Here is a 12,267-nt window from a genome sequence, read left to right on the forward strand (position 1 = left end):
CTCTTCCTCTCCTTCTGGTATCCCTATTAAGCGAATGTTGTTTTGTTTTGTGTTGTCTCAAAGCTCCCTTAGGCTCTTCTCTTGCTTTTTAAGTCTTCTTTCCAGTTGCTGCTGTGTTTGTGTGTTTTTTCCTACCTTGTCTTCTAATTCACTGATGTGGTGCTCAACCTCTTCTAGTCTACTGTTTAAGCCTTCAATTGTGTTCTTTATTGCAGCTATGTCATTCTTCATCTCCTCTTGGTTTCTTTTCATGTTGTTGACATTCTCGTTCAGCTCCTTATAGTTCTCATTGAGTTGTGTGTATTTGTCATTGAGTTGTGTGTATTTGTCATCCATCCGTTTAAACATCCTTATAACCATTACTCTGAATTCCATCTCTGATAAGCTGCTGGCCTCGAATTCATTTAACTCCCTTTCTGGTGGTTCCTCTTTTTCTTTCCTTTAGGGATTCCTTTTTTGTCTTCCCATGGTTTCCTGTAATGTTTTAATTGTAGATCCAATTGCTTTGCTACCCAGGTTCTTTTTGGGATGTTGCTACTGGTGTAATCTCTCAGTTCTCCTGGCCTTGTTATTCTAGTGTAGCTCCTTACTTGAGCTATTTGGGTTCTCTTGATGTTGGCCTGTGAGCTTGAGAGGCACAGCTGTGGTGTCTAGAAGTCAGCTGCCATGGAGGGGAGTGTCCCAATTTTTGCTGTCTTGCACCCTTAATTGAAATCACGCGTGCCCAGTGGGGACTCACAGTGGCACCCAGGAACTGTCTGTTGGGGTGATGAGGCTCAGGGGGCCTGCTCTCTGGAAAGGCATGACTGTGGTGCCCAGAGTTCTGCAGTATTGGGGTGGGCAGACTCAGCTTTTGCTGTTGCACCTGTGGTGGATAGGCACTTACTCCCAGTGGCGGCTCACAGGAACACCCGCAGTACATTTGCCAGCGAGGCACACTGAAGGACTCTGAAGGGCCCTGGCAGTGTAGCTGCACAATTGAGGCACCTGTGGGCTGGTATCCAAGATGAGTGAATTCAAATCTTCTACTGCTGGGGGGGAGTGCACCCCCACTTGTTCAAAATCACATCCAGGGAGAGCTCACAGTGACTCCCACTAGCGCCCTGTGGGTAGAAGGGCTCAGGGTGCCTGTTGGAACTTTGCCTCTGTGGAGGTGTGCTTGCCAGGCACAGAGTTCTGATGCACTCTGAGGGGTCCTGGCACCGCGGTTGAGCCACTGAGGTGAATGTCGGCAGTTATCCCGGAAGAGGGAATTCAGAATTTCTACTGCGGGGCTGCGCACCCATGTCTGTGCAGAATCACACCCTCGGGAGCTCTCAGCAGCTCCCAAGCACTGCCTAAGGAGTGGAGTGCCCTGCGCTGCTGGAAACGCGTGAATCCGGAGTTCTGCCACTGGGGAAGGGGAGGTTGCACTTACTGCTGCCACGCGGTGCACCTTTGGAGGTGGAGGTCCCAGGGTCCACGGGTCTGCAGCTTGGGTAGCAGGATTTTGACTGGAGTGGCTGCTGGGTTGTGGGGCAGTTCCAAGGCCTGTCTGGTTGGTGGTGTTGATGAGTCCCTAAAAAAGGTCATTCTCCCCTTCAAGATGGAGTGGGCTCTGTGCTGGAGTCCTGCAGTCCGGGGAGTGCCCGCAGTGGTGGTAGTCTCACCTTGTCAAGGAGAGCCTGTCTGCCAGCCCCTGCTGCTCCTGCGAGATTTAACTTTCCCTCACTCACTCACACACACACCACACACATCCACACACTCTGCTTTCATACCCTCACTCTCACTTCCTCTCCCTCACCTCCGTCCTTCCAGCCGCCATATTTTTCTCTCAACCTCTGATTGAGTTTTAAAAGGTTGTATTTTTCTAGGAATATGTCCATTTTATCCAGGTTGTCCCACTTGTTGGAATAATGTCATTCATAGTGTTTTATTATAATCCTTTGTATGTCTGCAGGGTCAGTTGTTACTTCACTTCTTTCATTTCTGGTTTTGTTTATTTTTTTCATTTACATTTGCCTGAAAATTTTTTGTTTCCTGTTGAGCCTGGATAGAGGTTGATCAATTTTGTTTATCCTTTGGAAGAACCAGCTTCTGGTTTATTGATCATAAGTATATTTTTTGTCTCTGTCATTTATTTCCACTCTGATCTTTATTATTTCCTTTGTTTTATTTGTTCTGGGTTTTTCTTGTTGTTTTCTTTCTACTTCTTTAAGTTGTTGTGTTATACATCTTATTAATAGTTTTTCTTGTTTACTGAGGTATGCCTATAGTGCTATGAAATTCCCTCTTAGGACAGCTTTCACTGTGTCCCATAGGTCTGGGATTCTTGTATATTCATTTTTATTTGTTTGCAGGATATTTTTTTGTTTCTTCTTTGACCTCTTTGGTAACCCATTCATTGTTTAATAGCATGCTCTTTACCTTTCATGTATTTGATTGCTTTTGAGAGTTTTCATTGTAGCTGATTTCTAATTACAAGCCATTTTGGTCTGAGAAGACACTTGATATGAGTTAAACCTTTTGAATTTGTAGAGACTGAGCTTGTGTCCTAAAAAATGGCCTATCTTTGAAAATATCTCATGTACACTTGAGAAGGATGCATATTCCGTAGCTTTGGGATGGAATGTTCTAAAGATGTCAATTAATTCCATCTGTCCTAGAGTGTCATTTAGGATTGCTGTTTCCTTTTTAATTTTTTCTCTAGAAGTTTTATCCAGTGATGTCAGTTGGATATTAAAATCCCCTACAGAAAAATACAGGACACTGAAAAAAGAGATAAAGGAAGAAATAAACAAATGGAAGAACATACCATGTGCATGGATTGGTAGAATCAACATCATCAAAATGTCCATACTACCCAAAGCAATCTATAGATTCAATGCACTCCCCATTAAAATACCAATAGCATATTTCACAGACCTAAAAAGAACTCTCCAAAAATTCATCTGGAATAAAAAAAAAGACCCTGGATAGCTGCAGCAATCCTGAGAAAGGAAAACAAAGTAGGTGGGATCTCAACACCAGATTTCAAGCAGTATTACAAAGCCACTGTTTATAAAACAGCCTGGTACTGGCACAAGAACCGACATAAAGATCAATGGAATAGAATTGAGAACCCAGAAATTGACCCAAACCACTATGCCCAATTAATATTTGACAAAGGAGGCATGAACATAAAATGGAGTCAAGACAGTCTCTTCAATAAATGGTATTGGTAAAATTGGACAGATACATGCAAAAAATGAAACTAGACCACCAACTTACATCATACACAAAAATAAACTCGAAATGGAGAAAAGACTTGAACATAAGACAGTAACCCATAAAAATACTTTAGGAATCCACAGGCAGCGAAATCTCAGATATATGCTGAAGCAATTTCTTCACTGATACCAGTCCTAGGACAATGGAAACTAAAGAGAAAATAAACAAATGGGACTACATCAAAATAAAAAGCTTTTGCACAGCAAAAGAAACCATCAACAAAACAACAAGAAAGCCCACTGTATGGGAGAACATATTTGCCAATGTTATCACCGATAAAAATTTAATCTCCAACATTTACAGGGAAGTCATACAACATAACAAAAGGAAGATAAAAGTTCCAATAAAAAAAAAAATGGTCAACCGACCTAAATAGATACTTTTCAAAAGAAGACAGAAGGAAGGCCAAAAGACATATGAAAACATGCTCAAAGTCACTAATTATCCAAGAGATGCAAATCAAAACGACAATGCGGTACCATCTCACACCTGTCAGAATGGCCATCATCAACAAATCAACAAATGACAAGTGCTGGCGAGGATGCAGAGAAAAAGGAACCCTCGTGCACTGCTGGTGGGAATGCAGACTGGTGCATCCACTGTGGAGAACAGTATGGAGTTTCCTCAAAAAACTAAAAATGGAACTCCCATTTGACCCAGTGATCCCACTTCTAGGAATATACCCCAAGAAACTAGAAACACCATACAGAAAGGATATATGCACCCCTATGTTCATAGCAGCACAATTTACAATAGCTAAGATTTGGAAACAGCCTAAATGCCCATCTGCAGATGAGTGGATTAAAAAACGGTGGTACATCTACACAATGGAATACTACACTGTTATAAAAAAGAAGGAATTCTTACCATTTGCAGCAGCATAGATGGAACTGGAGAGCATTATGCTAAGTGAAATAAGCCAGGCAATTGAAAGAAAAATAAAACATGATCTCCCTCATTTATGGAAAATAAAGAACATTATAACCTGATGAATAAAAAGATAGATACAGAGGCAGTGAAGCATCGAAAAGACTGTCATATTACAGTAGGAAGGTTGGGGAGTGTTGGGGAGGTAGGGAAAGAGATCAACTGAAGGACTTGTATGCATGCACATAAGCACAACCAATAGACACAAGACACTGGGGGTGTGTGGGATGAGGGCATGTGCCAGGAGTAGGGGAAGGTCAATGGGGAAAAAGGAGACATATGTACTACCATTTGTAATACTTTAAACAAAATAAAATTTAAAAAAAAGATATTGCTGCAGCCACTCTAGCCTTCAGCAGTCACCATCCTGATCAGTCAGCAGCCATCAACGTAGAAGAAAGACCCTCTGCCAGCAACAAGATTATAACTTCTGAAGGCTCAGATGGTGTAAAACAAGCAGCTCCTGGAGATCCACGCAAATACCTTGGGGAACCCTGTGTGGCACCTGAGAGAGCCCCACTCAGCATCTGGGAGAGTCCCGAGGAGTGCCTGCAGTGGCCCTGTGTGAGACTTTCAGAAGCCCTTAGCAACACCTGCCAGAGCCCAGCACACCACCTTAGAGAGCCCAGTGCAGCTCCTGAAACAGTTTCGCACAAGCCTGAAAGAGCCCCAGCAGTGCCTGAAAGAGCTCTTCGCAACACCTTGATAAGCTCTGAGCAACACCGGCCAGCATCCCAAACAACAACTGGGGAGCCCAATGCAGCCCCTGAGACAGCATCACACAACTGCCAGGGAGAGCCCCAAGGATTGCCTGGAGAAGCCCTGCACAACAACTTTGGGGGATCCACGTAGTGCCTGCTAGAACCCCACGCAACAGCTTGGAGAGCCCGGGGAGCACTGGGGGGAGCCTGGCACAATGGCTGGGAGAGCCCTGCACCAAATCTTGGGGAAGCCTCGTGCATTAACTGCCAGAGCCCCAGGCAACATTTTGGGAGCCTGTGGAGCTGCTGGGAGAGCCCCGCGCATTACATGGAAGAGCCGTGCCCAACACCATGAAAAGCCCTCACTGCTACGCCTGCCAGAATCCCATGCAAAACCATGTGAAGCCCAGGTCAGAGCCTATCATAGCCCAACACAATGTGTTAGGGAGCCGGGAGCAGTGAACGTGAGGCCTTGCACAAGGCCTAGGAGAGCCCTGAGCAGTGCTGGAAGAGTGCAGAGCAACACCTTGGGAAGCAGAGGCAGTGCCAGGCAAGCCCAGCACAACGTGTGGGAGAGCTGTGAGAAGTGCCCCGAGAGGCCCACCTCACACCTTGGGAGCACCGCGCAGCACCTGCCAGTGTCCAAAGAAACACCTCGGGAAGCCTGGTGCAGAGCTGAGAAAGCTTTGCACTACACCTAAGGTGCCCTGAGCAGTGCCTAAAACCTGGGGAAGCCTCGGGCACAGCATCTGCCAGAGCTTCTCATAACATCTTGGGCAGCCCAATGAAGCACTTAGGATAGCCCCACACACCCAATAGAGCCCCACGCAGTTTTTTGAAAAGCCCTGCACAACACCTTCGGAGCCCAGAGAAGAGCCTGCATGAGCCCCCACAGAACACCGTGGGGAGCCCAATGCAGCGCCTGACATTGCTGCACAACGCTTGGGATCTAAGCAGAGCAGGCCAGGAGCCTCCAATGACACAGGGTGGTGGACACATTGTGAGCAGATGGTCCTTTCTCCACCTCTGGCTGAAACTCCCCGTCCCAACTCTGCCAGCCAAGAACTGAAAACTTTGGTGACTTCTGGAGACAGCACCAATGGCAAGGACTTTGGTGTTTGGCTTCTGCAATATTTTCCAAGCTTCTGTGAGCAGTGGCTACAAAAGAAGCCTTCGAGAAGCAGACGGAGAAGTTGTCATGTGGAGCCACATCCAACTGACAGGTGTACCGACACAGGTGGGGCACCCTTTTGGGGTCTTCCAGAAAGAGCTGAAGGACATTTTGAGGGGCCTGAGAGCCTGCTTTTACTTGGAATACTGTCTGGGCACACATATATATGCACTTCTTTCAATAAATAAATAAATAAATAAATAAATAAATAAAGTCCCCTACTATGATTGTATTGCTGTCAATCTCTCCCTTGAAACCCTCCAGAAGTTTTTTATTTTATTTTATATATTTAGATGTTCCTGAATTTGGTATATATATATATATTTACCTGAGTTATAGCCTCTTGTTGTATCAATTGCTATAGTGTTGGAAAGTGGCCTTCTCTATCTCTTGTTATGGCCTTTACTTTTTTTTTTTTTTGGCAGTGTTATGATTTATTATAATTGTTACCTAGCTCTATTTTTCTTAATTTTTATTTATTGTCTAAAGTTTTACATATGTCTCCTTCTTCCCTGATTGACCCCTCTCCCCTGCCCCAGCCATTCTCAGCCCGGGCAAGCCCTCACTGCCCCAGTGTCTGTGTCCATTGGTTATGCTAATATGCATGCATACAGTCCTCTGGTGGCTCTCTAACCCCTCACCTTTTTTCATTTGTCTCTGGATCTATTCTTGTTCATAAAATTATGTTGATCATTATATCCCACATATGAATGAAATCATGTGATATTTATCTTTCTCTGACTGGCTTATTTTGCTTAGCAAAATGGTCTCCAATTCCATCCATGCTGTTGCAAATGGTAAAAGTTCCTTCTTTTTTAAAGCAGCATAGTATTCCATTGTGTAGATGTACCACAGGTTTTTTTTGTTTAAAGTATTACAAATAGTAGTACATATGTCTCCTTTTTTTCCCCATTGACCTTCCCCCAGCCTCCCCTATCTCCTGGCACATGCCCTCAACCCACACCCCCAGTGTCTTGCGTCCATTGGTTATGCTTATGTGCATGCATACACGTCCTTCAGTTGATCTCTTTCCTTCCCCCCCTCAACCTTCCCCAGCCTTCCCACTGTAATTTCACAGTCTGTTCGATGCTTCTCTGTCTCTGTATCTATCTTTTTGCTCACCAGGTTATAATGTTCCTTATTATCATAAATGAGTGAGATCATGTGGTCTTTTTCTTTCACTGACTGGCTTATTTCACTTAGCATAATGCTCTCCAGTTCCATTCATGCTGCTGCAAATGGTAAGAATTCCTTCTTTTTTATAGCAGCATAGTATTCCATTGTGTAGATGTACCATAGTTTTTTAATCCACTCACCTGCTGATGGGCATTTACGCTGTTTACAAATCTTAGCTATTGTAAATTGTGCTGCAATGAAAAATAGGGGTGCATATATCCTCTCTGATTGGTGTTTCTGTTTTCTTGGGATATATTCCTAGAAGTGGGATTACTGGGTCAAATGGCAGTTCTATTTTTAAATTTTTGAGGAAACAGCACGTTTTCCACAATGGCTGCACCAGTCTGCATTCCCACCAGCAGTGAAGGAGGGTTCCTTTTTCTCCACATCCTCTCGAGCACTTGTCATGTGTTGATTTGTTGATGACAGCCATTCTGACAGGTGTGAAGTGGTACCTCATTGTTGTTTTGATTTGCATCTCTCTGATGATTAGTGACTTTGAGCATGTTTTCCTATGTCTCTCAGCCTTCTGTATGTACTCTTTTGAAAAGTGTCTATTTAGGTCCTTTGCACATTCTTTGATTGGGGTTTTTATCTTCTTTTGTTAAGTTGTATGAGTTCTCTGTAAATTTTGGAGATTAAAACCTAATCCGAAATATCTTTGGCAAATATGTTCTTGCATGCAGTGGGCTTTCTTGTTGTTTTGTTGATGGTTTCTTTTTCTGTGCAGAAGCTTTTTATTTTGATATAGTCCCATTTTTTTATTTTCTCCTTAGTCTCTGTTGCCCGAGGAGCTGTGTCAGTAAAGATATTGCTATGAAATATGTCTGATATTTTGCTGCCTGTGGAGTCTTGTAGGATTTTTAAGGATTCCCATTTACATTTAAGTCCATTAGCCATTTTGAGTTTGTTTTTGTGTATGGTATAAGTTGGTAAACTAGTTTTATTTTATTGCATATATCTGACCAAATTTCCCAGGACTATTTATTGAAGAGACTGTCTTGACTCCATTGTATGGTTGTGGCTCCTTTGTCAAATATTAATTGAGCATAATGGCTTGAGTCGATTTCTGGGCTCTCAGTTCTGTTCCATAGGTCTATATGTCTGTTCGTATGCCAGTACCAGGAAGTTTTGAGAACCATGGCTTGGTACTATAGCTTGATATCTAGTATTGTGATCCCTCCAACTTTGTTCTTCTTTCTCAGGATTGCTGTGGCTATTCGGGGTCTTTTTTTATTCCAGGTGAATTTTTGAACAGTTTGTTCTAGATCTTTGAAATACGCCGTTAGTATTTCAATGAAGATTGCATTGAATCTGTAGATTGCTTTGGGTAGAATGGACATTTAATGATGTTGATTCTACCAATCGATGAACATGGTATGTTTTACCATTTGTTTATGTCTTCCTCTATCTCTATTTTCAGTGTCCTGTAGTTTTCCATGTATAGGTCTTTTACTTCCTTAGTTAAGTTTATTCCTAGGTATCTTAATTTTTTTGGTGTAATGGTAAATAGGATTGTTTTTTTTTTTCCTTTTCCTTTCTGCAAGTTCATTATTAGAGTATAAAAAGGCCATAGATTTCTGGGTGTTATTTTTGTATCCTGCTCCATTGCCAAATTCATTTATTAGGTCTAGTAGTTTTTGATGGAGTCTTTAGGTTTTTCTATGTATAGTATCATGCTATCTGTGAATAAGGACAGTTTTACTTCATCTTTTCCAATTTAGATGTCTTTTGTTTCTTCTTCTTGTCTGATTACTATGGCTAGCACTTCCAGTAGTATATCGAACAGGAGTGATGAAAGTGGGCATCCCTGTCTTGTTCCCATTGTTAGGGGAAATAAGTTTAGTTTTTGCCCATTGAGTATGATGTTGGCTGTAGGTTTGTCATATAAGGCTTTTATTATGTTGAGGTATGATCCCTCCATTCCCACTTTGCTGAGAGATTTTATCAAGAAAGGGTGTTAGATTTTGTCAATTGCTTTTTCTGTCTCTCAATTTGTTTATGTGATGTATCACACTGATTGATTTTCAGATATTGTACCATCCTTGCATCTGCAGAATAAATCCCACTTGGTCATGGTGTATGATCTTTCTAATGTAATGCTGGATTTTATATGCTAAAATTTTGTTGAGGATTTTAGTATCTATGTTCATCACGGATATTGGCCTGTAGTTCTCTTTTTTTGTGGTGTCTTTATCTGATTTTGGAATTAAGGTAATGCTGGCTTCAAAGAAAGCACTTGGAAGTGTGCCTTCCTCTTGAATTTTTCAGAATAGTCTGAGGTGGATAGGTTGTAGTTCTTTTTGAATGCTTGGTTGAATTTCCCTCTAAAGCCATCCATACCAGGGGTTTTGTTTGCTGGAAGATTTTTGATCACTGCTTTAATTTCTTCAGTAGTTAGTGGCCTATTCAGGTTTTTTTTTAAATTTCCTGATTGAGTTTTGGGAGCTTATATTTTTCTAAGAATATGTCCATTTCAACTAGGTTGTTCATTTTCTTTGACTAGAGTTGTTCATAGTATTTTTTCATAATCCTCTGTATTTCTGTGGGATCAGTTGTTACTTCACTTCTTTCATTTCTGATTTTGATTATTTAGGTCCTTTCTCTTTGCTTCTTGGTGAGCGTGGATAGAGGTTCATCAATCTAGTTTATCTTTTTTTAAAAATATATTTTGTTGATTTTTTTACAGAGAGGAAGGGAGAGGGATAGAGAGGTAGAAACATCGAAGAGAGAGAAATATCGATCAGCTGCCTCCCGCACACCTCCTACTGGGGATGTACCCACAACCAAGGTACATGCCCTTGACCGGAATCGAACCTGGGACCTTTCAGTCTGCAGGCCGATGATCTATCCACTGAGCCAAACCGGTTGGGGCTTTTTTATCTTTTTAAAGAACCAGCTCTTGGTTTTGTTGATGTGTTAGAGAGTGGGAATTTTTGAGCATGCTTACTACTACCATTCCAGAGAGGCCGTGGACTATGCCCCAGATGGAGTTGTCAGTGCTGACACCAGGCCAGGCCTTGAGATACGGTCTCATGGCCCCTTCCCAGCACATAGGCCTTACAGGATTACCCTGTGAATAACATGGTCGTCAATGGCATGATCCTGACGTTGCTTGGGAAAAACTGTTTTGTCTTGGGTTACTTGCTCTGCAAAAACAGGATGTGGTTAATGTGCTTAAAAGTGGTCCTGCACAAAGGGTCGCTGCTGCTCTCTGGACTCCCTGCGTGGAGAAAGGCAGAGCAGTCGCCGGCCGGCTGGCCGGCCAGCTGGCCAGCTAATAAAGGCTCCCTAAATTTTAATTTGGTTTGGGCTCCAGTGGTCATTCACTCGCGCTCGCTCCACAACAGATGTATTGTATTGTTTTTGTTGTTGGTTGTTTTTGTTTTGTTTTGTTTTCTTGTTTTTGTCTCTATGTCATTTATTTCTTCTCTGATCTTTATTATTTCCTTTCTTCTGATGGTGCTGGGCATTTCTTGTTGCTCTCTTTCTAACTCTTTGAGGTGTAGGGTTAGATAATTTATTACCATTATTTCTTGTTTTTTGAGGTAGGCCTGTAGAGCTGTGAACTTCCCCCTCAAGACTGCTTTCACTGTGTCCCATTGATTTTGGATTGTTGTGTTTTCATTTTCATTTGTTGCCATAATGAATTTAATTTCCTTTTTGATATCTTTGGTAACCCAATCATTGTTTAATAGCATTGTATTTAGCCTCCAGGTGTTTGATTTTTATCCATTGTTTTTATTGTAGTTGATTTCTAATGTTATGCCATTGTGATCTGAGAAGATGCTTGATATGATTTCTATCTTCTTGAATTTGAAGAGATTTTGCCTGTGTCCCAATAGGTGGTCTATATTTGAAAATGACCCATGTGCACTTGAGAAGTATGTATATTCTGTTGCTTTAAGGTGGAATGTTCTGAAGATGTCAATAATTCCATCTGATCTAGTGAGTCATTTAGGATTGATATTTCTTTGCTGATTTTTTTAGAGAATTTGTCCTGTGGTGTTAGTAGGGTTATAAAGACCCCTACTATTATAACCTGATGGACAAAAAGATAAGTACAGAGGCAGTAAAGCATCGAGCAGACTGTCAAATTACAGTGGGAAGCCTGGGGAGTGTTGGGGAGTTGGGGGAAGAGATCAACCAAAGGACTTGTATGCATGCATATAAGCATAATCAATGGACACAAGACACTGCGGGGGTGGGATGGGGGCATGCGACAAGGGCTAGGGGAGGCTGGGGGAAGGTCAATGGGGGGAAAAGGAGATATATGTACTACTATATGAAATACTTTAAACGATAAAATAATAATAATAAATAAAATAAAATGCAAAAAAAAAAAAGACCCCTACTATGACTGTACTGCTGTCGATCTCTCCCTTGATATATTTCAGGAGGTTTTTTTTTTTTTTTAATGTATTTGCGTGCTCCTGTATTGGGTGCAAGAGTTATATCTTCTTGTTGAATTGCTCCCTTTGGTATTATGAAGTGGCCTTTGTTATTTCTTGTTATGGCCTTCACTTGGAGGTCTAATTTGTCAGATATAAGTATTGCTACCCCAGCTTTTTTTTTTTTTCCTTTCCTTTTGCCTGAAAAATCTTTTTCCATCCCTTCACCCTCAGTCTGTGTGAGTACTTTGTTCTGAGGTGGGTCTCCTTTAGACAGCAGATATATGTGTTCTTATCCATTCAGTTGCCCTATGTCTTTTGACTGGGGCGTTAAACCATTTATTTTAATTTTATTATTGATAAGTACTTTTTTGTTGCCATTTCTATTATTTATGCCTGTATTCCTTCTTCCCTTCTTATTTCTTCTTATTACAGCAGACCCTTTAGCATATATTGCATTACTGGCTTGGTGGTAATAAACTCTCAGTCCTTTTTTGTCTGTGAAGCTCCTGATTTCACCTTCAGCTTTGATTGATAGCTTTGCTGGGTACAGTATTTTTGGATTCAGACCCTTGCTTTGCATGATTCTGTATATTTTATGCCATTCCCTTCTGGACTGATGTGTTTCTGTTGAGAAATTGGTTGATAGTCT

This window comes from Plecotus auritus (assembly GCF_963455305.1).
Source record: "Plecotus auritus genome assembly, chromosome: X".
Taxonomy (NCBI): domain Eukaryota; kingdom Metazoa; phylum Chordata; class Mammalia; order Chiroptera; family Vespertilionidae; genus Plecotus; species Plecotus auritus.